The sequence below is a fragment of the Pinus tabuliformis genome, chromosome 2_2 (genome assembly GCF_031772625.1).
Source record: "Pinus tabuliformis cultivar Carrire ecotype Pingquan chromosome 2_2, CPIR1, whole genome shotgun sequence".
NCBI classification, from domain to species: Eukaryota; Viridiplantae; Streptophyta; class Pinopsida; order Pinales; family Pinaceae; genus Pinus; species Pinus tabuliformis.
In genome coordinates, this window is record NC_142300.1 from 373183480 (window position 1) to 373207845 (window position 24366).

Below are 24366 nucleotides of genomic sequence, written 5' to 3' on the forward strand. Positions count from 1 at the left end.
TTCTGAATAATGTAATACAAATAGGAAGGGGTTTTGAGCAGTTGCTTTCACCTAGATAAATCTTTGTGCATGTCTATTGAGTCATATCACATCTTTATGATTTCCTTTCTCGATCCTGAATTGATTTCCACATATTAGTAAAGTAGATTTGAGTCTTATTTTTTAGTGAATTACATGAGCAGTTTAGATCTACACATAATTTCTACATGGTATTAGAGCATGATTCATAGTAGAGAAGAGAATTTGAAGTTGTTATTGCAGGGGTATCAAATTTGTAGGATTAATTCTTTAGAGCTAGCAGGATGGTGTTCTATGGTCTAAAGCTTGAGTATGCCCTTGAGGGCAACTCAAATTTTTTTTCTTGGAAGGATCGCATGGCAGTTGTACTAGAGGACAATGGGTTGAAGGAATTTTTCGAGATTGACATTCCAAAACTAGGATCATCAGACCTCAAGGATCTAGCAGAATGGAGAAAGTGCGTAGCCAAGCCGAGGAGAATCTTATTGGAGGATGTGAAGTACCACATTTTATGCAATATCCATGGGAAATAAACCCCTTATGCAATGAGGCAAGCACTATCAGGTTTGTTCCAGAACAATAGTGACCACAATAAACTAGAGCTTAAAGATAAGCTTTGAAATATCAAGATGCAGAAGAATGAATATATTTAGCAGTACCTGAGCAGGTTCACACAATGTCATGATGAACTTGGAGGTGTTGGGTTTACTATTGTGGAGGATGATCTCATGAGCCTAGCCCTTCTAGGCTTTCCCAAGAGCTGGCACACACACTAAGATTCAATGATTGGGAGGGAGAAGCTATCAACTGGGAATGCCTTCGGTTGGATTTGGTACAGGAGGAGATAAGGTGGAATGCCAGAGATGGGACCTCATCTAAAGAAGAGGAAGAGGACTTTGCATTAGTCAACAAAGGAATGAACGCCAAGGGAAAGAAATCACAAGGTGAGGTTGAATCAACCAAGAGGGATTTAAGAAATACTTGTCCAAAATCAAGTGTTTCAACTGTCATGAATTCACTAGTACAAAATGGCTAATTAGTTACTAAAAAAATGACTAAAATTTGCATGTAAACGACCATTTTTTAGTCGGTGACTAATAGTGGCTAATTTACAGTATCTTATAACACAACCAACTTTTAGTCATTTTTAGCTTAGTCATTAATTGGTTGTCTCAATTTTATTGTATAGTAGTATATTTAGTCATAAATTTGGTCATAAATTTAGTCATTCATTTAGTCATTAATTTGCATAATTAATGACCAAATACACAACAAAATATACTACTATATGATCACCCAAAAAAACCAATTAATGACCAAAGAAATATGACCAAAATGTTTGTCGCGTTATAAGATACTGTAAATTAGCTACTAATAGTCACATATATGCAAATTTTAGTTGTCATTTGAAACCAACTAATGACCAAAGAAATATGACTAAATTTTGGTCGTGTTATAAGATACTGTAAATTAACAGATAATAGTTGTATATATGCAAAATTTAGTCGTCATTTCTAAATTTAGTCTTTCTTTATGCATTTTTCGCTTTAGTGTTATTGGTCTCCTCTTTCTTCAATTCCTACTTCTTACCATCAATACTTAGTTCCTCTTCTGAAAATGAAAGAAGATACAATGCAAATTATAAGACATGAAAGATGACGAATGCTGGAATATAAACTAAAGTAGACTATAGAAGATTTTTATGACATATACCTCAACATCAACTATGTCAATGCCACTTTTCCCCAGAAATGCAAGAAACTCAAACTAGTTATATTCAATTGGGCGATAGTAGCCACTATGTTGCCAGATGACCTACATAAACAAAGCAAATAAAGTGTCACCATATAAAAGAACACCTGAAAAATCTGCATACAATAACAAAAATAATTATCTAAATTTTCCCATATATTGACTGATCGTTGACAATACTAATAAGTACTTGTAGCAGAAAAGGGCATATTTACTGAAAATGTGAAATGTAGGCATAATGTCTTCTTAAGCTAAGACCCTTAACATATTGAAATGTCAAAATATCAATGATATCAGACAACTAAAGTTAAGGACTATATTAAAAAAGAAGAAGGAATCAATACACAAAAGCTATAGATGCCTTTTTTCCATCATAGAAAAGATACATTGTCACTTAAAACAATTTTGATATCTCCTTATCATGTGATCTAAATTTATGGCAAAAATATCAATCATGAAACTCAGGAAACTCAAACTAGTTTTATTCAATTGGGCTATAGTAGCCACTATGTCGCTAGATGACCTGCATAAACAAAGCAAATAAAACGTCACCATAAAAATAACACCTGAAAATTTTGCATCCAATAACGAAAAAAGCTATTTAAATTTTCCCATATATTAACGGATCATTAACAATACTAATATGTACTTGTAGCAGAAAAAGGCATAGATTTATTGAAAATGTGAAATGTAGGCATAATGTCTTCTTAAGCTAAGACCCTTAACATATTGAAATGTCAAAATATCAATGAATTCTTTATATCAGACAAATAAATTTAAGGACTATATTGAAAAAATGAAGGAGTCAATACACAAAAGTTGTACAAGCCTTTTTTCTGGCATAGAAAAGATACATTCACTTAAAATAGTTTTGAGATCTCCTTATTATGTGATCTAAATTTATGGAAAAAATATAAATCATGAAAATCAAGGGAATTTTACATATATCACTTGCATTAAATAGTTTATGGAGTGTAGATGACCATTAGCCAAGTCAAACTAGTTTTATTCAATTGGGCGATAGTAGCCACTATGTCGCCAGATGACCTGCATAAACAAATAAAATAAAAAGTCACCATAAAAAAAACACCTGAAAATTTTGCATCCAATAACGAAAAAAAGCTATTTAAATTTTCCCATATATTGACGGATCATTAACAATGCTAATATGTACTTGTAGCAGAAAAAGGCGTAGATTTATTGAAAATGTGAAATGTAGGCATAATGTCTTCTTAAGCTAAGACCCTTAACATATTGAAATGTCAAAATATCAATGAATTCTTTATATCGGACAACTAAATTTAAGGATTATATTAAAAAAATGAAGGAATCAATACACAAAAGTTGTACAAGCATTTTTTTTCTGGCATAGAAAAGATACATTCACTTAAAATGATTTTGAGATCTCTATATTATGTGATCTAAATTTATGGAAAAAATAACAATCATGAAATTGAGTGAGGGGAAATTTACCTATGTCACTTGCATTAAATAGCTTATGGAGCGTAGATGACCATCAACCAAGTCAAACTAGTTTTATTCAATTGGGCAATAGTAGCCACTATGTTGCCAGATGACCTGCATAAACAAAGCAAATCAAATGTCACCATAAAAAAAACACACCTAAAATTTTTGCATCCAATAACGAAAAAAGCTATTAAATTTTTCTCATATATTAATGGATCATTGACAATACTAATATGTACTTGTAGCAGAAAAATGCATAAATTTATTGAAAATGTGAAATGTAGGCATAATGTCTTCTTAAGCTAAGACCCTTAACATATTGAAATGTCAAAATATCAATGAATTACTTATATCAGACAACTAAATTTAAGGACTATATTAAAAAAATGAAGGAGTCAATACACAAAAGTTGTACAAGTTTTTTTTTGTTTTTTGTTTTTTGTTTTTTTTTCTCGGCATAGAAAAGATACATTCACTTAAAACAATTTTGAGATCTCCTTATTATGTGATCTAAATTTATGGAAAAAATATCAATCATGAAACTCAGGGGAAATTTACCTATGTCACTTGCATTAAATAGCTTATGGAGCACAGATGACCATCAGCCAAGTCTACCACATGAATTAGTCTTGAACCTAATACCATTACAAGTACAGTAGAATGAAAATAAATAGTTGCAAATAGACAATTGAAAAAGCATAAACAAATAAATGAGTGAGGAGTTAATGTAGCATATTAAAGAGAGTTTTCAAGAGTCAGAAACATATGCAAGCTTCAAAAGAAATAGGTTCAAAGATCTATGACCTATAAAATGGTCTCTTAAATTTGTCCAAGTATCAATGTTCAATAAGTAGAAAGTATTGCAGTTCAAAATCCATATGTTATAATATATAATAGTCTCATAAATTATCCTAAGAGATTGACTTTGTCGCATACTAATATGACATTTTTGGAAGGATGTTATTCTTCTAGGAAGTTCATGTGTGTAGATTCAAAACCACAAATTTCTATGTCGTCTAAAAAACAAACTTGCATACCTATAAAAATTTATAATAGCATCAAATATTGAAGATAGTATTCTATCCTACCACTATGCCATTCTTTGTTGGGTAATCATTACCATATATGTTCAACATTGGTTTCCTACCATAACCACTTGTTGATGAAAGGCATGAGGTTATTTTGAATTCCCTTCGGATATTCACCAATCTGGCTACTTGGGTGAGCTCCAGTTGGGTTGAAGTAGCTTAGTAAAATCATTCTCCGCTCTAGATCTAACTAATAAATATCATGGGCTATATCTTCAAAGAAGAGTTGAAGAAACATATGGAAAAGGCATTAATTTTTGTAGCTACATGGTCCATCTAACCACTAATAACGAAATTATTTTAAGCGAAAAAATGTAAGAATCTACTTAGAAAATATTAATAGTTATTAACATAGAAATCACACTCAACAACTAAAAATAACAATATGGAGATATAACTATTGGTGCACACATCAAGTTTAACAACATACCTTAGTGCATCCATAGGGATTCATTGCAGAAAGTTGGAAGTATTCTACACAAGGAATCACCTTGGGTTGTCCATAAACTATAGTTGATGATGAAAAAACCATTTGATAAACATATTTGAGTAAAACATGATTACGCTTCAAGTAAAATTACTAAAAATAATTTATGAAATTAACATCTAGTAGTGTCATAATTGAGCAACATACCACATTGATACCCATATCCTTGTATGCAATGGACATACTAAAATGGATCACAATCATCCATAAATGAGCAGCAGACAACACCGATACGCATATCCTTGTATGCATACTAAAATGGATCATAATAATCCCCAACTATCTTACTCACTTGCATCAGCTTCAATGAAATAATTTTATATATTGATCTCAGAGCAACATTGAACAGAGATGTTATCCTTCCTTATAATTTTCATTTTTTTCTCTATTGACCCATTTATTATGCCACTAGGGAGGAATTGGAAGCATCAAGATGATACACATCTTAATTAGAAAAAATAACAAAATATATTATGAGATTCTATATCAAATTAAACATGCAACTTTCACACAATCAAAACAGATGACAAATTTGCTTAAAATCATGAATTTTTGTGCTTGTATGCTATGAAACATAAGATTTTTGAAAATCCATACCATTACATATTTCATATTTGTAATCATAGTGAATCATGTATCACAAAAAATGATGCCATTTTAACCAAATGGATGACTTATTTAGATTTAGGTGAAACAATATAAATTTTTGAAAAATATTATCAAGTCAATTTGGTTTTATAATGCCCTCTTTGAAAAATATTTGGGAACTTATTTATGTACTTGTAGCAAATCAGATAGAATATCAAAATGATGATTTTATCAACTAAAATACCTCAAATAATTCCTTGATAACTCTACTATCATTCGAACTCATGAATTAGCTTGAGCTAGTGCCACAAATAACCACCAAGATAACAAATTTATGAGCCACTGCATTTTGTGGTTGCACAAGTTTATTAGTTATTTCGGAATTGTTTCTAAAGTTGATCCAATTCTTACAAGATAAGAAAGTATCTACTAAAAAATGAAGTTCAAAAAGAAATCAAGAAAATCAAGGATATTTCAAATCCACATACTTCAGCCTTCAAGGAATCAGATATGAATAGAATGAAGAAATAGCCATGGGATCACCATTGTCATCAATGTCCACTAATATGTACATCAAGTACTTTGAAAAGCAGGTATTAGGATCCCTTCCACTAAAACCATATCAAAGGGACCAATTCATAGATGTATGAATATCGAATGCTCTCATGGAATGAAAATCATGAATGAATTTCTCAATCATCTCAACAACCAAAATGAAAGCATCAGATTCATGATGGAGGTGGAAAATAATAGGAGCATTCCCTTCGTTGACGTTCTCATAAAAAATAATTAAGATGGATCCTTATTGGCTTATCCCATCAAGTTTACCAGAATAAAACCCATACCACTAGATACTTGCTAATATCATTTGATAACTCTACTATAATGCCTCTACATTGGCACAATTCTATAATATACACAATTATAAATATCATTAATAGTTGCAAGGTTTAGAATTACCATTTTGCAACCATTTTTGGCCATAATCTCATATAGGTTTGAAGTGCCAACTAGATTGTTCTTATAATAATGTAATGGAATTGCTACACTTTCACCAATAGCCTTCAATCCAGAAAAATGTATCACGACATCAAATCTACACCATGACAAAGCAAAGCTTCTAATTAGATTAAAGAATTTACTACTCATAAGGGTTATGGTACAAGAAATGGAAGGATAGTACACAAAATCAAGAACAGAGAACCATCCACCAACAACTCAACCATCAGAATAAGTAATCTAAAGCTAGATAATATTTGACAGTCTGCAACTATCTCTAATTTATATATGGTGCTAATCAACATACTGAATTGTAGATGAAAAAACACAAATTATGACCTAAGCACTCTTGCAACAAAAGATAGCTACAGATGTAAAAAAAAAGGGCATGCAAATGGAATATGTAAAAGAAAGATTCGGAACATTTTATACCCAATAAAAACATCAAAATAACAACAATAAACATATAACATTCGATTCAGTATCTAGAATGCAGAATGTAACATGAATAACCAAATATACTACTTACTTGGCTAAAGAAAAAACCTTCTTTATATCCTCTTTGTTGCAAATATCTCCCTGCAATCATAAGCACAGTTCACTTTGATTATTCCTATCATTTATAGTAGCATTTTTTCTATCATTACACCCTAACCATAGTTTAATATATATTCAAAGATATAAGTGACTCTTCTAAAAACCAGAATACAACTAATTTGCAAAGGATACTTCACAGTTGCAAATGACATGCAAATTGAAGGCTTGTTGTCCATGATGATGGATGTAATGTCCTCTCGAAATATCAGACATTTTACAAAATTTACACAGTTCAATATCCAGAATTCCAGCATCATGGTTTTTTGTTGAAATCAATGCAATCCAAAGGAGGTGAAAGGTACAACTAGTTAAAATGATCTATCTAAAAAATGAATCTTCCCAAAAACCATAGTAATACAAGCCTTAACAATTTAAGAGTAAGTATATATTTTAAGAAAATATGAAAGATAGGTCAGATCATCTAAGGACTTATGCTCTGTCACCATGCTTACCAATTTGTTTTGTTGAAGTTAAAATTTCCTCAAATTTCAAAGCCTGCAACTGAAATCATAGTGTTTTATAGGAATTCATTCTTTTAACATGACTTTTTTGGGTTATATAAAAGTAAATTAAAATAAAATAAAAATTTGATACCTTCACCTGTCATACATTCTTGTCAATGCTCCCAATACATTCTCCCTTGTTTTTGCTATGAAATCAACTATAATTTGTGTCCCTAAACACCAATGGAAGTTGAAAATTTGTTCCTAAAGAAATACAGTCTGTGCCTTTTCCTGAAGCAATGCAGTTTGTTCTTGTGCTTAAAATACATGTCGCTGTTGAAAATATAGAGACTTGAACAATTCCCTATGGATGTGCTTAAACCTAAATCAACTTGTCAGAACAATGATCTATGTGGCACTAGAAAACACTATTGTAGCACTAGAACTCCACAAAATAAACAACTTCAAATTATAATTCTTAGAAATCTCTACCAAATTTTTGGAAAAGAACCATTTCCTCCTACACTAATAAAACATAACATTGAATCGTTTGAAGCATTCGTTTCCCTATACTAGCTAGAGAGAGAGAATAGTAGAGTGCAATGAATGTGCCATTATTGGCTCAATTCATATCTAAGGAAAATTATCAGGACTTGTCATAATTAAATATTGATTACCAACCAATCCTCAACCTGAGGTTAACTACTTCTTTCACTTGTCATCCCTAAGTCAGAGTTTTATCCATGGCACATTTAGACAATGGCTCACTGTATTATTCTTATTACCGGGGCCACGTGAATATCATTACATGCAGAGAAAGAGGACCCACATGTCGATTTTGCTATTTCTTGTTCAATTTGTGAGCATGACACCCTCAAATCTAAAACACTTTAAACCACAACCATGGAGTTGTTGTAGTAATAATCTTATCCATCCACCCATGTTACAAACAAAAACTTGTAGGTTCAATGCACTCAATCCAATGGAGATGGTAGTTTCTAGCTTTTGAAAGAAAACACCATTCATCTACATGAATACATAATACATAGATGTTTTTTAAAGAGATAGTAGTTTCCAGCTTTCGGAAGAAAACAATATTCATTTATCTAAATATATAGATGGTTTTTAAAGAAAATAAAGAGCTAGTTGTGTAGAGCTAGCTCAAGTTGTTTGGTGAACAATCTCTTTTCCAATGATATAGATTCAAGTATCCATGAACAATTCATTTTCTGGCTGTATAGATTCAAGTATCCATGAACAATCCCTTTTCCAACGATATAGATTCAAGTATCCATAAACTATTTCCCCAACTGCAGAGTTTCAGTCTCCAAAAACATGTGATATTAGATATTTGACATGTGATATATTTGACATGTGATATTATCATCACAATTTTCATCTAAAAGATGTTAGAGATGATGTCTGAAACTAAATTTAAGGAGACAATTTTTATGGGTGTCTACTATAATTTAGTTGTAGGAATGTGCCTATGTGTCCTTTTCAGAGGATTAAAAATTTGGGACTGAACCATGCCAAGGTACTTGGATTTCAGATCTTTTTCCAATGATTCATGCAGTAAAAAATGAATCGAAATTGTTCATTTTGATTTTACAGATGGATTCACAAATAATAAATCTGTAGAGTATACGGATCAAGTTGTTTCAATCCTTGAAATTCTCACTGGATTCCAATAAAAAATATGTCAGTAAGCCCTTCCATGGCAAAAAACCAGTGTGATGTGGGCATTAATGATGGGTAAATTCCAGGTTTGCCACTGGAAAGTCATAATCTTACAGGGATTTTTGGTTTTGTGTAAATGCAGAAAACCATAGGCCTATGAAATTTAGAGTGCCCACACTGCAATACAGGAATGCATGGGATTTTTACATGATAGGATTTGGGGTCCAATCCTATGGAGCCTACTTACATTGCATTGCATGCCCTGTATTTGAACACTTGGCTACACCACCTCAGTGAAAAATATTTGCATTCCTTCGGTTGGAACTCGAAAGCATTTAACTTCAATGAAATCCTTTTCTGGAATACTTTCTGACACAACTGTCTCAAGGTTTATCCATTTTTCTACTGGTTACATAGAGAGGATGGATGAGGCTAAGAAGTTCATGCAAAATATCATGGTCCTAATGATTCTGGATAGGAAGGTGAGTCACTTGAAAAAGAAGCAGAGTTAAGATGAAAACTTGACCCAAAACGAAATCCAGTAAATGGGTATGATTTACTAGTGGCATTTGAAAAGGAAATAATAGGATCTGAAGAGAATGATTTCTGCCCTTTATATGTATATCACCACTAAAAAATTAGGACTAGGTAATGAAATCTGATTAGAATGAGATGCAGATGCAACTGTAGTGATAACTTGATGATCTGTCATGTCATTAAAATGAAAAGGTATTGTAAATGACTGAAAGGCATCTCTAGCAGAAAAACAAGATGATGAATTGAATAGCTCGACCTTCATTCTCAGGTCAGCTATAGGCTAGGAAGATGAGCTAAAATTCTAAGGTAGCAATTCAACTCCACCATCATCAAAAGTGGGCCCATCATTCAAGTCAAAATCTCTCAGAACACATGAAGCTCCAAGGGACGATGCACTGGTGTCAGTCTTCAAAGTCAATCCAAAATTTTCAGCACTGATACCAAGAGGCATTTTGATCAGTTCATTCTCCCCACTATCATCAATGCGATTCAATTCTAAATATGACTTCAAAGGACTACAAGGCCTGGTAGGAGCAAAAGGTTCAACGATTGAAGATATAAAATATTTTCCGCTCATATCTCTGCATCCAAATCTTATTGATGGTTCACATATTTGAGAAGATAAATGTGTTGTTATTACCCCATCTTCAGATTTTTTCTCATAAGCCACATTAAGATCAATATCTAATGAATCTCTATTTCCTTTTCCAATTGAATTAAATGCATCAGAATATGAAATTGGTATTTTGGAGACAGGATGTTGAAGATCAATTATTTCTCTAGTATTTGCTGGTCGAAAAGCACTTGTTGCTCTAGATCCTTTCTAGCCTAGTTCTCCTATGCTTTGCACTAGATTTATTGAAGGAATGAAAGGTCCCTTTGACCTAGCAACCACTACAATTGGTGTTGCTAAGCTAGTGCATGATACAGTAAGGGGAACATAAGCACTTGTGTAAGGCACAACTGATAAATGAGATGCTAATGTGGATAGTGTTGCATCATAATGACCTGCTTCATCTAGTTCAATAGATTCATTTAAGTCAAAAGCAAGTATTTCTGATGAATCATTGCTTTCATCATACTTTTCTAGAGGGACAGTTGTTTCCATAATTTGGTGAAAAGAATGCAATTCATCTCACCACGCACTCTGTACTATTGTTTTCAAACAAAATTCTTGATGTTCTACAAATGTTGAAGATACAACTGTAATTCTTTGTGGACCTTCATAACCAATATTAGAAGATACCTTTGAAAGCTCATTATGTTTGATTTGAACTTTCCTTTCAATGTCACAAATATCAAGAACAATACAAGATCCCTTCTCTGTAGTAACATTTTTCTTGTCATAACTAGTAGTCACACTGATTCCTTTATTTGCTACTTCTCTAGATGCCACAGTCTGCTCTGGTTCCATGCACTCTCTTTTTTTGATCAGAGTTTCCTGACTTATATGTGATGCTCCTGGCAACAAGAAGATGTTAATTACCTTTGTGTTCACCCTTTCCTTGGTCTTCATGTTCAAGTCCATAGGTAGAATGATATTCCTTGGCATCAAGCCCGTCAGTACTTTTATTTTGTTCATAAGACAAACTTATATCCTCTACATCTTTATCAGACAACTTATTATAGCTAGAGTGCTTGTCATGGCCCTCTTCTTTTGTCAACCTTGTTTGCCACCTAATGTGTAATTTTCACAAAATCATTGTCAGAAAGGCTTGCATGATAATTATTTGGCTCCCTAACATCAGAATCAGAGGCCCCTGTGCATGGAACATATCCTTCACTTGGATTTTCTTGGTTTTCATTTCCAACCTCTTTTTCCTTTTCCAAGCAGTGTTCACTACTTCCTTGGTTGTCTCCTTGTACACTAATTCCCTTTACATGTACCTTTTGTTGTTGTAAATTAAGTGCATCCTGTATTTGGTGTCCACCAAGTACCTCTTGTCTGTATCTTCTCTCTAGTTCAGATTATTTTTCATAGTTGAATCCAATCCATCTTTTTCTTTGATGTACAGTTCTTCAACATCATAATAGAACTCATCCCTTGGTTGTTCCCCACCCCTGTTTGAACATGATTTCTCTTGTATTATGTCTTCAATAAGGACCTTTATACCATCCCCTACCATAGCAACATTTCCAGTTTCCAAACCCCTCATAGAGGAATTCAAAGCATCCTCCTTTTCTAGTAAATTCCAAATTTTGAAATGTATCCAAGTTAGTTCTAGAAGCATCTCGATGATCCATGGAATAGTGATCATTCTTGTCTTTATTCATATTCAACACATTTTTACCTACTACATCATCACTCCGAGGTGAATTGAGTTTGGATCCATAAACTGATAAACTATCTTGACCTAAATTCTCTCATGTTCTCATGAAAGTTGTTACAGAATTTCCTACGACATTTGCATTCTCATCTTTTGAGATTTTAGTCACAACTATGCTTGCCAGTAAATTCATCTCGCATTCATCCATGCTACTGTTTTTGCTTGAGAATGGATAGAGAATCCTTCACTAGTACCTTTTGAGTTCTCACTAGGTTCACAATATTTTCTTCTTTCTATCTCAATGGTCCCCTCTGCCAAGTCTTCCTTTCGCTCTTCCCTTTCACCAAGGTCTGAAGACAAAATTTGAGCTGTATTGCACATTTCCAACATTTTTTCACTATTTTCACCATTAATGTTGCATTGCACTCCTCAATAGGTATAACACTTATGGATTTGGTTTTATTTCTCTAGAAATCCTCTGTATTAACCTCTGGAGAGGAATTACCATAAAAAATAATATTCAGTTCTTTTATCTTCCCATAGTGCACATCCTGTTTTTCTTTCTTTCTAGGAGAAAGCCCATGGTTCCCAGGAATTTCTTTATCTACATTCAATCCACAATTTACACTTCTAGTAGGGCTTCAGGATGGGTTAGGAAGTCTTAGTGTATCAACCTTTGAATGTTATTCCCTTGTCAGATAATTTTCCAAAGTGTGAGTCTTTCTCACCTGATGCATTTCTACTACGTAACTATGCTTTCCCAACCATGGATTCTTCGTGGCTCCCTAATAGAAGTGAACTTTGGACACTTTTGATTGAAATATTACATGGTGAACTAGAAAAGAGGACTTATTACTAACTAAACATACCATAGAACTCTGAGTATCTTCTTTTTTGAACTGGACTAGAAACTTTTGCAAATATATAATGAATCAAATACAAACTTTCCTCTTAACTGTAAAATCGAGCAGCAAATTTCCTTTGTTATTTATGAAAAGAGCATCGTTGGAGCATGAACAAATTGTTTTGTTCATTTAAAACATTCAAGGGATATAGGATCAACCATATCATTAAAACAATAACGTAAGAAAAAAAAAAAGAAAAAAATAATGACAAGATGTGGTAAGTTTCAGTGTCTTTACCAGATTGTTGTACTACAATCATATCAGCTGAAGCAATCAATAGAAACCGTACATAGTGGCACAAGAGTTGTGTCCCATCTTTACCAATGGAATCTTGTTTGCCCCATGCAAAAGGAAAAATAGATATTCCCTTAGTCCACTATAACATAAAGTTGCATTCTTCACCCATATTTATTTCTAATATTTTTCAACAACACCTTTAATGTCATTTTCAAATCAAGAACTAAATACAATTACAATTGTATTAAAGTTTGACTTGTTTAGGATGTAGAAGTACTCAAATATAGAGTAAATGAGTACTAACTGAAAACACATTTATAATAATAAGGTGAATGAGGCTTCATTACACTTTTAAACTTGAAGAATATAGAGAATAAATCAAAAGTTCCATATTCCCAAACCATGCCAGTTTAATATGAACTATAAACTCAACTAGAAAATTGGAAATTTCTGGAGAGGGAATGAGAGAAATTTAATGCCACATGACAATATCCATCCAACACTTCCCTCTGAGTTGATTAGAGGAAAATATATGCATAAAAAATTCTGAAGAGACACACAATTTATTTATCTATAAATAATGGAATGCCACTGATGAAATTTGAAATAAATTCATAGTATTACAATGTCCTTGCAAAATGAAATGACAAGGTAATCCTTGATAATTGATTTCAAATCCATTAGATGAACTTGCAATTTTTTTTAGGAAAATGCATTTAGCATACCAGGATCCATATGTTGAGAAAGCCAAGCCTTTCTTTTGTTCCAGCAAAATCCTTCATAGCAGCAACAGGTAGCTACAACATCTTCTTTGCTAAACATAGACACCCAGTTGTTGTCTTTGCGTTTCCAAACATGTCTTGAAGTAAATCATATTTTCTAAAAGGCTTTTGTTCCCCATTAAGAGATCATTTTCAAAGAACACTGGAAGTATCTCCTACATCAAGCCTTATAATCATGCCCCTCACTTAACTTCTTTTACTATTAGACTACATTTGTACAACAACCATAGCCTTAGCCTCTGCCATGGAGTCGTCCCTGTTTTCTAGAATGTCAATGCTTTAGACAGATTCTTGAATACTACTCATCAGTGCACCACTAACAATATCAAGATGTTCTTTACATGTTTCCTCCTTAGCAAAGAATAAACAATTTTCTACAGGCCTACCCAAAACATCGTAGTCCTCTCCAGAAGCACCAAAGACAACATAAGAATAAGCACCCCTATTGAATTGGCCACCACCTCAGTTTGTAGAAACAAATGCAATGGGTTTTAGTATAGTAGTTTCTCCAAACAACTTTCAAAGGATCATGACTGCATGTTTAACATGATCGGAGGTTTCTAAATCCTGGCCATCTATTGCAACCTTTACAACAACAATAGAAATCAGACCTAGTGCACCAACTATTTTCTTCAGATTCCAAAACATAAAACATCACCCCCATAGCTCTGTTCTCTTTGCAGTTTCCCCAAAATAATCCATACTCTCATCCAAAAATACCTTCGGGAATCCCATAACTACCTTGTTCAAGACACCAAATCCAAGTTGTTGAATGGAGGCTAATTTCCAATCTGGAAAATCTAGTGAAAACTCTTTTGTATTTGCTTTCAAGCAGCTAAGGGGTACAATTATTAGAACTACATCACCAACAACTCCTAATTATTCTCAGTGCAAACTTTGACCTCTCCCTCTATTCCACCTTTTGACTTTGGGTCCTTTGTAGAGTATGAAATCTCTGTTACAAAATGACCTAGCTGAATATTAAGACCTTCAGATAATCCCTCCATAATAGTGCTATAACGTCCTTTAATCATATAATGAGCTCCTCCAAAACCTCCGTAAGTATCATCATGATTCCAGTAAGGGAGTGAAACCCAACTAATTTTTGCTGCACAACCATACTACAAATTAGAAAAATGCCAATCCATAACTCATCTCTCAAGTGGATTGAGGCTCTGCTATTCCATGCTAGAATTGTCAGATAAATTTAGTTTATTAGGTTGAGATTCCATGTTAATTCCATTTTCCATACCTGCAACTATTAAAATGTTACTTTCAGAAACTGCCTTTATGCTAGAATCAACTGTTGCACTCAATGCCTCTAAGTCTCCTGCTGAGGAATCCAAAATTGTGCTTTGACAATTAGAATTGTTAAGAAGACCTTTACTGCTTGCCAACTCTGAACCAGTTGAGCTTGATCGAGCAATGCATCACTTTTTTTAGAGCATGTTCTAACCCCTCATCCAGAGAAATGTGCATTGCTACATCTCCATTCTGAGCAATAAGAATCACCATATCATCAAGTGGGATGTTATACTCTGCTTCAAGTGCCTCATCTAAGGTGGCAAGAACTTTTGACCAGTCACATAATCATATAGAGGGAAGTAACTATTTAACACTGTCAACTCTAGGCCAAGTTGTGTACAAAGCAATGCAGATGGATTTAGTTTTCTTTCTGTTGTCACATCTACCTCAACACCAGTAATAATGCTAACACCTAGATCCATTGGCATTGAAAGTGTTGAAAAATCTATATAAACTCTTCCAACTACCCTATCTCATGCTTCCAAAAAAATTACATGACAATTTACCCACTGCAAATGCCTAGCAACTGCTAGCTCAGAAGTCCCTGCACCAATAATAATTATCCTTTTCGGACTTTTTGAAACAGAATTTCCATCATTGGCCTGTGATGTTGCATTTCACTTGGATTCTTGTTTATCAATTTGTCAGTCTACTTGCAAATCATGTTTACGAAGATTATGCAAGACATTTGCTCTGTCAATATCACTAAACTCATCTTCACCATAAAAAAAAAAAAAAAAAAATTATCTGGTCCAAAGCATAATGAACTTTGAGTAATGGATCCACTTCAATTTTTACTCCATGATCCTTTCCTAAAAAAACTTCATTTTCAGTCTCAACCAGAAATGTCTCTTGTTCCTAGCTTATCATCTTTGTGGGCAACAACAGATTCAATTTCCACCTCATTTTTCACAACAGAGCTTCTTACAGCCTCCACAGTTAAATTCCTTGTTGTATTGGGTACAACTACTGGGGATTTGTCTATTTTCATAAGAGAAATACCACATTCTTCATAATCCATTTTATCTGATTCTGTTGACCAAGAGAAGTTCTCTGGAAGTTTGTTTCTCTTCACATATTCCACATTAAGCAACATTGTCTGGTTTTCACCTTCTACCTAAATTTGATTCTTCCCAGGTGAAAGGTTTTCCTCATAATCCTTAATATGACCAAGAATGAAAGCAACCTCCTCTTCTCCATCAATCCCTTTGTCGCCACAATTTTCTGTCTACATACTCTCTTTTGAAAGCTTCAGCTTTGGCTCAAAATCATCTTTCATTTTTGGTTTTTTCACTGCAACACCAACATTTATATACCACTGCGGTAATAATCATGCACATTGCGCACCAAAAATTCTCTTCTAATTAGATTTAAATTTTTAAAGGTTATAATAGATGAATGGAAATACATTAATGACTACAAAAGATGCAACTCCTTTGAAACAAGACAAAGGCAGTAAGTTTATCAAGAATTTTATCATAAATCAAAGAAGAAATGAATTTTTCAAATAACTAATAAGGATCTAATTTGCGAATCTTGAATGGAAGACGTTTTCTGAGAGTATTTCTTCAGGCTATGAGACAACAAAATGCTGACCTAAGTGCACCTTCTGCGGCCTTGTAGAGTGGATTCATAGGTAGAGTTTTGAGACAATTCTGGGCATTCACACATTGATGATTTGGTATGGATTTTCGATAGCATTTCAGACCTCCTTTTTTCTAAGCATGTCTGAGATTGATAGGCTGGTTATCTATGCTCTGTGACCTATCTCAGTGATTGAAGGCACATATCTATGCACATTGAGCTCCAAAAATCAAACAAAAATTTGGGTGAAGGTGGTTGACTGATTTGTGGTTGAAGCAAGCTTTTGAAGCTTATTTCCTAAGGCCAATCCAAGAATTGAAGGCTAAAATGTGATGCCCTAACCAGACTCCCACCAAATAGGGCACAAAAAATGGTATCATTTTGAATGTTCTTAAGGACATTTGGAAGGGAGATCTGTGAGACTTCTTGGCATGACTTTGAGGTTAAATTCCTAGCATAATTTTGAGGATAAGTCCTTTGTTGAACTCTTGTCAAAAGCATGGTATATTGGAAGGATGTTGCAAACAAATACCACAGATCCAAGCTCTTCTTTTGACTTACAAATCTGAGGCAATTTCTGTGACAAAACTTGGCACTATCTAACCAAATATCTGAGTGAATTTTGTGTGCACAGTTCAAGCTTATTCTAAGTCAAACATCTGTGGCAGTCTCGGTCTACTAACTGTTCTTTGCTCGACATTTTCATGGCATTTGTTCATTTTTTTTTAAGCATATTTTGCAAACTAATTCAGGCCCGAAGTCATTTCTGAAGTGAAGCCATGAAGAACCTCTTGCAACCTAGATTTCTAGCCTCTTATTTTTTGATTATTAAGCTCTACATTCCGGCACCTATCTACATCCTTTCTTGAGGCTGCCTATGTAAAATTCGTTTCGCAAAACTACATGTTCTAGAGGTAGGCTATCTGATATTAATGACTGTATTTGAAGGACTAATAAAGGTCATGAACCTGTAACTTTAATATTTCCTCGCATTGATCTAATGATGAATTTATGGGGCACCTTGGAAGCAATATTAAGATTGTGATTGTGTGAACAATCGTCCTTCTTTTGGCATGTCTGTGCAAAGTTGAAGTTGACAGTGAATCAACAATTACAGTCCATTTGTTATAAACCAACTAAGTGTCCTTGTGCAATAAATTTTTCTGATATGTGTCATGAATCAACAAGGGCCACTATGTTAAAGAAGACAGAAGAAAAGTTAATGTCCTTAGGGTTTGCAAATGTATTTGAATAAGACCAGCAGCAAGTAGATACAAGCAGAGGCAACAGACAGTAGCAAATAAAGGCAGAAGAAATCCTGTACCTCACTGTACATGTAAAGTTGGGCTTTGGTCATCGCTGTAGTTGTGAATTTCTTCCAAAAGAGCGGAGACAGCATGATTTGGGTGATGTATAGTTCTTGTATTGAATGGTTGATGCCATATGGTTATGAAAGGGTGTCTTACCATTATTACTAATGCCATGTGAAGTAGAGAATGTAAGTGTTTATGTTATTTTGTCATAAGAATTGCTACAGGGATGTATGGTTGATGCTATGTCTATGGTTGTTGATTTGATGAGTGAAAAACATGATTGACAAGTTGTTGAGTTTGTTGGTAGTGGAGGAAGAATTGTTAAATAAGAAGATTTGTATTCTTCTCAGAAGATTAACAATCTTGAAGATCGAGGCTCAACTTGCAAGGTTTTGAAGCTTCCTAAAATCTAAAAGTTAGAAAACATTAGTGTGATAAGATCAGTGGACTGACATAGGGTTTGCGTACTCCAAATTGAAGAAGTAATTCTAACACTGTTCAGTAATCTTTCAGCCTCAATTTACAATAGTCTAGGTATGTTTCTGAAGTCATCCCTGAGAGTTCGTGTTACTTATAGCAGTAAGGATTTATACGAAGAGTATATATTGCTACTACACTGAAGTAGTTTTAAATCTTGATTATATATATGATTATTGGAAGCTTGTTGTAGTCTAATCATTATAAGCTAGATTTTGAAGATTACATAACTCTTTTAGCACACTAAGAGACTCGAATGTGAAATCTGGAATTAGAAATATGAGTACGCTATGGACAATAAAGAACTGAAACTTTTGTACGTATAACTGAGATACACCATGCATTTCATCACGTAGTTAAAATGGTAGTAGCTTATGTAGTTCCTTCAGACACTCATATAGAAGTCCGTCTAAGCTTCTTAATTAACTAACCTAGAGAAAATCACTGTGATCATGTAGAAGGGAAACAATGATTTCTAGAGCTTGATCTCTGCTTGAAAGGAGCACTAAACCCCTCGCTGTTAACAAAATTGTCTAATCTTTATTATATCTGAATTGTTGTGCTATCCGTAAGTGAAAAAGTGGTTGGTCAGTCGATACGAAGAAAGAAGGTCTAATTGAAGATCTTTGTGCCTCAACATTAATGACCATTGGTTGGGTTCCTTGCATAAATACACTGTTGCTATTGAGCTGTCATTATTTTTTCTGATAGAGCTTATATATATTGTCAAGTTGGTATTTTGGAGAAGCCAAGGTTGTATCATTGATGTGCTACCATCTAGATGCAGGAAAGTTTATGGTGACAGAATTACAACAATGAATTTGAATACAATAAATGACCCCAGCATTATGTAGTCCATCTAGAGTACAAAGATATTTAGATCAGTGACAATAGGGGCTATGAATAAGGATTTCTTAAAACATGTTAGCTCACTTAGATTTGTAGCAGTCAGTTCAAAAGCATCAGAGCAAAATTCAGAGAAAGTCTCTTGATGTCTTCACATAATTGGAATCCATTAATTTACTGTTGAATGGTTATAGCATGTGTGAAAGTCTGATAGGGCAAGTTTTGTTGATATAGTTGCAACAAGCCGAGGAACAGACTGATGAAGAACCAACTGAAGTAAGACTTCAGAGGGAGCTCTGACAGAATAACTTGATGACTCTTCTTGGCAAAGATGACTCTGATGATGCCTTGATGACCATGGCTCATGAACAAGGGTCTATAGTAGAAAAAGGGCAGGTTACAGGTGGCTCAATGATTGTGTTTTTAAAGGGAATTATGACCCTCTCGTTTGTTAATATAAGAGGGAGTAAGATCAGTCGTGTATGAATATATGCTGTTGGATGGAGCTATTAATGATTTGGTCAGCAAAATCATCACTCAGATATAGTCGTGATTTTCAGAAAGTAGCCTGACTCTATCCTATATATAAAGGGATCTTTAGTTAAGATTGAATATTGAGCTGTGGGAGCTCTTGGGGGCTTGGGGTAATTTTTGAGCTATGAGAGACCATAGAGTGAGTGGTTCACCTTCCTCTGTTGATGCGTTGTGTACAAGGTGAGTGGTTCACCTTCCCCTGTGATACCCCATGGTGACTGAAATGTGTGTATGGTGAGTGGTTCACCATCCTCTATGATTGCGGGCACATGTATGTAGGGTGAGTGGTTCACCTTCCCTTATTGTTGATGACATATGCATAGGATGAGTGGTTCACCTTCTCCTATTACATATGATCAGGATGAGTGGTTCGCCTTCTCCTGTGGATACCCCAGTGTGAGATGCATATAGGCATCTATTGACAAGTCAGTGGGACGTGGTTCATCATTTCCCCACATGTAGGATGCTCATTCCCTATGATTATTGGTTGACATGTCGATGGGATGTCATTCATCCTTTCCCCATGATTGATTTTTGTGATGTGTGATTGTAGGATGTGGTTCATCCTTTCCCTACGTGTAATTGTGATTGTGATTGTAGGATGTGGTTCGTCCTTTCCCTATGTGTGATTGTGATTATAGGATGTGGTTCGTCCTTTCCCTATGTGTGATTGTATTGTAGGATGTGGTTCGTCCTTTCCCTATGTATGGTTGTGAGTAGGATGTGATACATTCTTTCCCTGCTATTGATTCAGTATCATCCTACCCATGTAGTCCAGGACACATGGGAAGTACCTCTCATCTGGCCAATGAGTTAGGAAAACTGGTTAGGTACCATAGCACTACCGATGGACGCATTGGGTACTGCGGTACTCCTTATGACTAGGATGCATGGTGTTGTTCATATTGATCTGGGATCAAGTCTGATTGAAGATTTGCCTCTGGACTAACTTTTGTCAGTAGAGAGTGGTAAAGTCTTGTGACTCACTCTCGATCAATTCTTCTTCATTATTACATCAATGTTCAACAAAGAAAAGCAGAGCAAAGACGGGATTCAGAGATGGTTCATGGTGTCAGGATGGCTTTATGATCAGTGACAGTGGTTGATGGTTTGACAGGTGGAATTCTCCCTAGTTGAGAGGGAGTGTTAAAATTGGAAACTAGGGCCAAATTCCACTTTGATCTCCTCTTTTGAAGAAGATTATTGTGGCATTGAATTCCTCTTTTCGAGAGGTCCAAAATCGACCTTAAGATCACCAAATTTGGATAGGGAAAAATATTTATTTACTTAAAAGAAATTCTACAAGTCATGACCTTATTAAGGCGGGAAAAATGAAATTTGAAATTCAAATTTGCCTCCAAAATGTTAAGGTCGGCTTCACCTCCATAAGGACAAATTGTTATATATATAGGTGTCCTCCATTCTCATTAGACATATCTTAGAGACATCAAAAGGCTTCTAAGGTAGCTGAGTTCTTGAAGGAGAACACAGTGCTTGTTGTTTTGGGTCTCTCTTCTCACGTAGGGCTGAGAATTTCCAGAAGGGCAACCGTAGACTTTGAGGGAATTTATGGAATGTTTATGTGGGTTAAATTTGTCCTTGCAAGATCAAATTATAGAGAAGAAAGGTTGGTTGTATTCATGTACTTCTCTTGGGTTAGTTTGTGGATGTTTTGAGACTGATCTTTAGATCTACCCCTCTAGGGCAGCCGCAGGTCTGCATCATCACAGTCAAGGAGACCGAGAATACTATCATGGGTCGAGATCAACCCTAAGGGTCAGTGATGGTCTTCTTCATGCATGTCAGTGGAAGTTGCAGTAGAAAAGAGGGTTTTTGGATCAAATGAATGGAATCATAGTGGACAAGATGCAACCTTAACCGGATTACAATTGGCTGAATTTTGGTATTATAGTTTGAGTCCTACACTTGTTTAAGATATTGAATTTTCAAATTGTCAAAGTCATTTTGACTTTGGATTATTGTACTCTCTCTCTGTTGAACATTTGATATTAATTATAAGAAGAACTGATATAGGGTTTTCCGCATCTTGGGGTTTTCCCTGGCTTGAGCCATATCCTTGTGTACTCTTGTCTTGGCTTGTCTTTTGCATCTATCTCTTATGTTCTTTATTTAGTCATTGTTAGTGTGATAATGTTTCACGAGATTGCTAATGGCTATAAAATAGACTAACGAATGAGATTATATGAAATTTTGAAGTGATTTTCCTAAGCTCAGAACATGTTATCTAAATTAACAATTTTTTCAAGTTTGTCAAAGTTTGAATGTCTTGAGAAAAACCTGTGCTAATGACGATCTACAAAATAATAAAAAAATAAAATCTATACGAATTCTTGAAGGCCAATTGTGAGGAAAATATTAGGCATTGTGCATGCACCACTGACCCATGCCATTTGAATGAAATTGCAGTCCAACTTGTGTAAATATACACTGACTTTAAACAAATAGAGAGTTATTGCAATGATGTAAGCTTTTCGAGACTGCTAGGAAGCACAATTAGACTTTCACAAGAACACAAATGGAGTTCTTAAAGACAATTAAGGTAACAAGTGTTTTTAGTTTTCGAAAATAATATACATACACTTTTCTAAACACAACTAAACTCATTATAAAACCAATACATATAGAAAATTTATTTATATATAAAACAAAATACCAGTGTATATATAGAAATTCTAATTTGAGTTCGAAAGGGGATAAACTTTGTCGTTAATAGCCACTTGTCACTCAAATCCCGGTGGCAAATTTCATTTAATGTGATTGTATACAGAAGGACGATGGGAGCCGTGAAGGGAGGTTTACCTTGTGGAGTATACAAAGTAATGTCTGTGATTTGTTTTGAAGCCGTGAAGGGAGGTTTACATTGCAGAGCATACAAAGTTTGGGAACATGTATGTAATGTGATTGTATATATGTTTTATGTAAATGTGGTTGTACTAGTATATAAAACGAAATATTCTGTATATATAGAAATTCTGATTTGAGTTCAAAAGAGATAAACTTGGTCATTATTAGCCACTTATCACTCAATCCCGTGGCAAATTTCATTTAATGTGATTATTTACAAAAGGACGATTGCGCATGCTGAAAGTAATGGTTTACAATAGGATGATTGCGCATGCTGAAAGTAATTTCTTTTCTTGGTCGTGAATTAATTTCTACAGATGAACAGAGTAGATTTGAATCTTATGTTTTAGTAAATTACATAAACAATGCAGATCTACACATAATTTATACATTGGAAAGAGTAGGATTCACACTGAAATTGTTATTGGCAACATTTAGAGAAAAATTCAAGGATGAGCTTAATACAAAAAGCCAATTCAATAGTTTGAAACATTGTGAAATCATACAAAAGATTAAGAACATTGTTTCTTTGTTGTATTAGTCAAATACAAAACAAAAGGGAAAAATACAAAAAATTAGTAAATTGAAACCATAATGCATATGGACGAACAATATTGCAGTGCATAATGTAATCCTACAGTGACAAACCACAATTTGTATTCCTCATATGGATTAAGTTCTCATTCTTGGGTTTAATATTCATTTCGAAGCACCAATCATACATAAACTAAATTAAATATTTCCTAAATAAAACATAATATTTCAAGGTTATCCGTAAGCGATCCCAACAAACACACCGAAATTTGAATTCATAACTACCATTTGCAATTTCCCAACTTCCTACTATTAGCCTTCAAAGGTAATTTATTAAATATCATCAATGTAATACATTGAAGTACATGCCATTAGCTTACTTTGATTTGAATGAGTGGACCTATTTTAAAATCTATATAATGGAATCAAGGATAAGTCTCTAGTTAAATTTTCCAATGTTAAATTTTTAATATACTTTTGAGTTTGTTAAGTCTTATGTAGATTTTTGCCAATTTACATGACTAAACTTTTTTAAAGTCCATTTACATGAATAATCTTTTTTTGAAGTGTACACATTGGTTCATTGAAGAAACCGAACATTTCTACCAATCAAATACTCCGTGATGCCACTCATGGGTATTCCACTTTCAACAATTTTACCTAATTAAAAACCACATAATTTTCCAAAAAAAATCTAATTGAAAATTAAAAACCACATAATTTTCCAAAAAAAACAATTGTAATTGAAATCTAAATAATGACTCCAAAATAATACAACACTTTTATTAAACCATAAAAAAGTCCCCAATGAAACCGAAATTTGCTTTCCAAAGGTAAATCACCGCATGTTATGTTGAGAAAGAAAAGGCAGCGTCACCTTTCAACAAGGTCTTCAATGCGGTTCTAATGAAAGATGCAGTGATCATGGATATTGTTTAGCTAGATCTTGAAGAAATTGGTAGATATTCAAATCATTATGATTGTATGTGGAGGTGTGTTGATGTACATAAAATGAAAGTGGTTTTCCTGTGTTGGGGGATAAATGGAAAAATAGGACCTCG

General features: G+C 34.1%; 3 pseudogenes; all 3 read right to left on the reverse strand.

The window, feature by feature from the left end:
* Window positions 1–3266: 3266 nt before the first annotated feature.
* Window positions 3267–7209, reverse strand: LOC149192789 (UDP-glucose 4-epimerase-like; annotated as a pseudogene).
* Window positions 7210–9572: 2363 nt separating this feature from the next.
* LOC149192790 (uncharacterized) lies at window positions 9573–10764 on the reverse strand (annotated as a pseudogene).
* A 1626-nt stretch (window positions 10765–12390) lies between these two features.
* On the reverse strand, window positions 12391–18093 carry LOC149192791 (lysine-specific histone demethylase 1 homolog 3-like; annotated as a pseudogene).
* Window positions 18094–24366: the final 6273 nt, after the last annotated feature.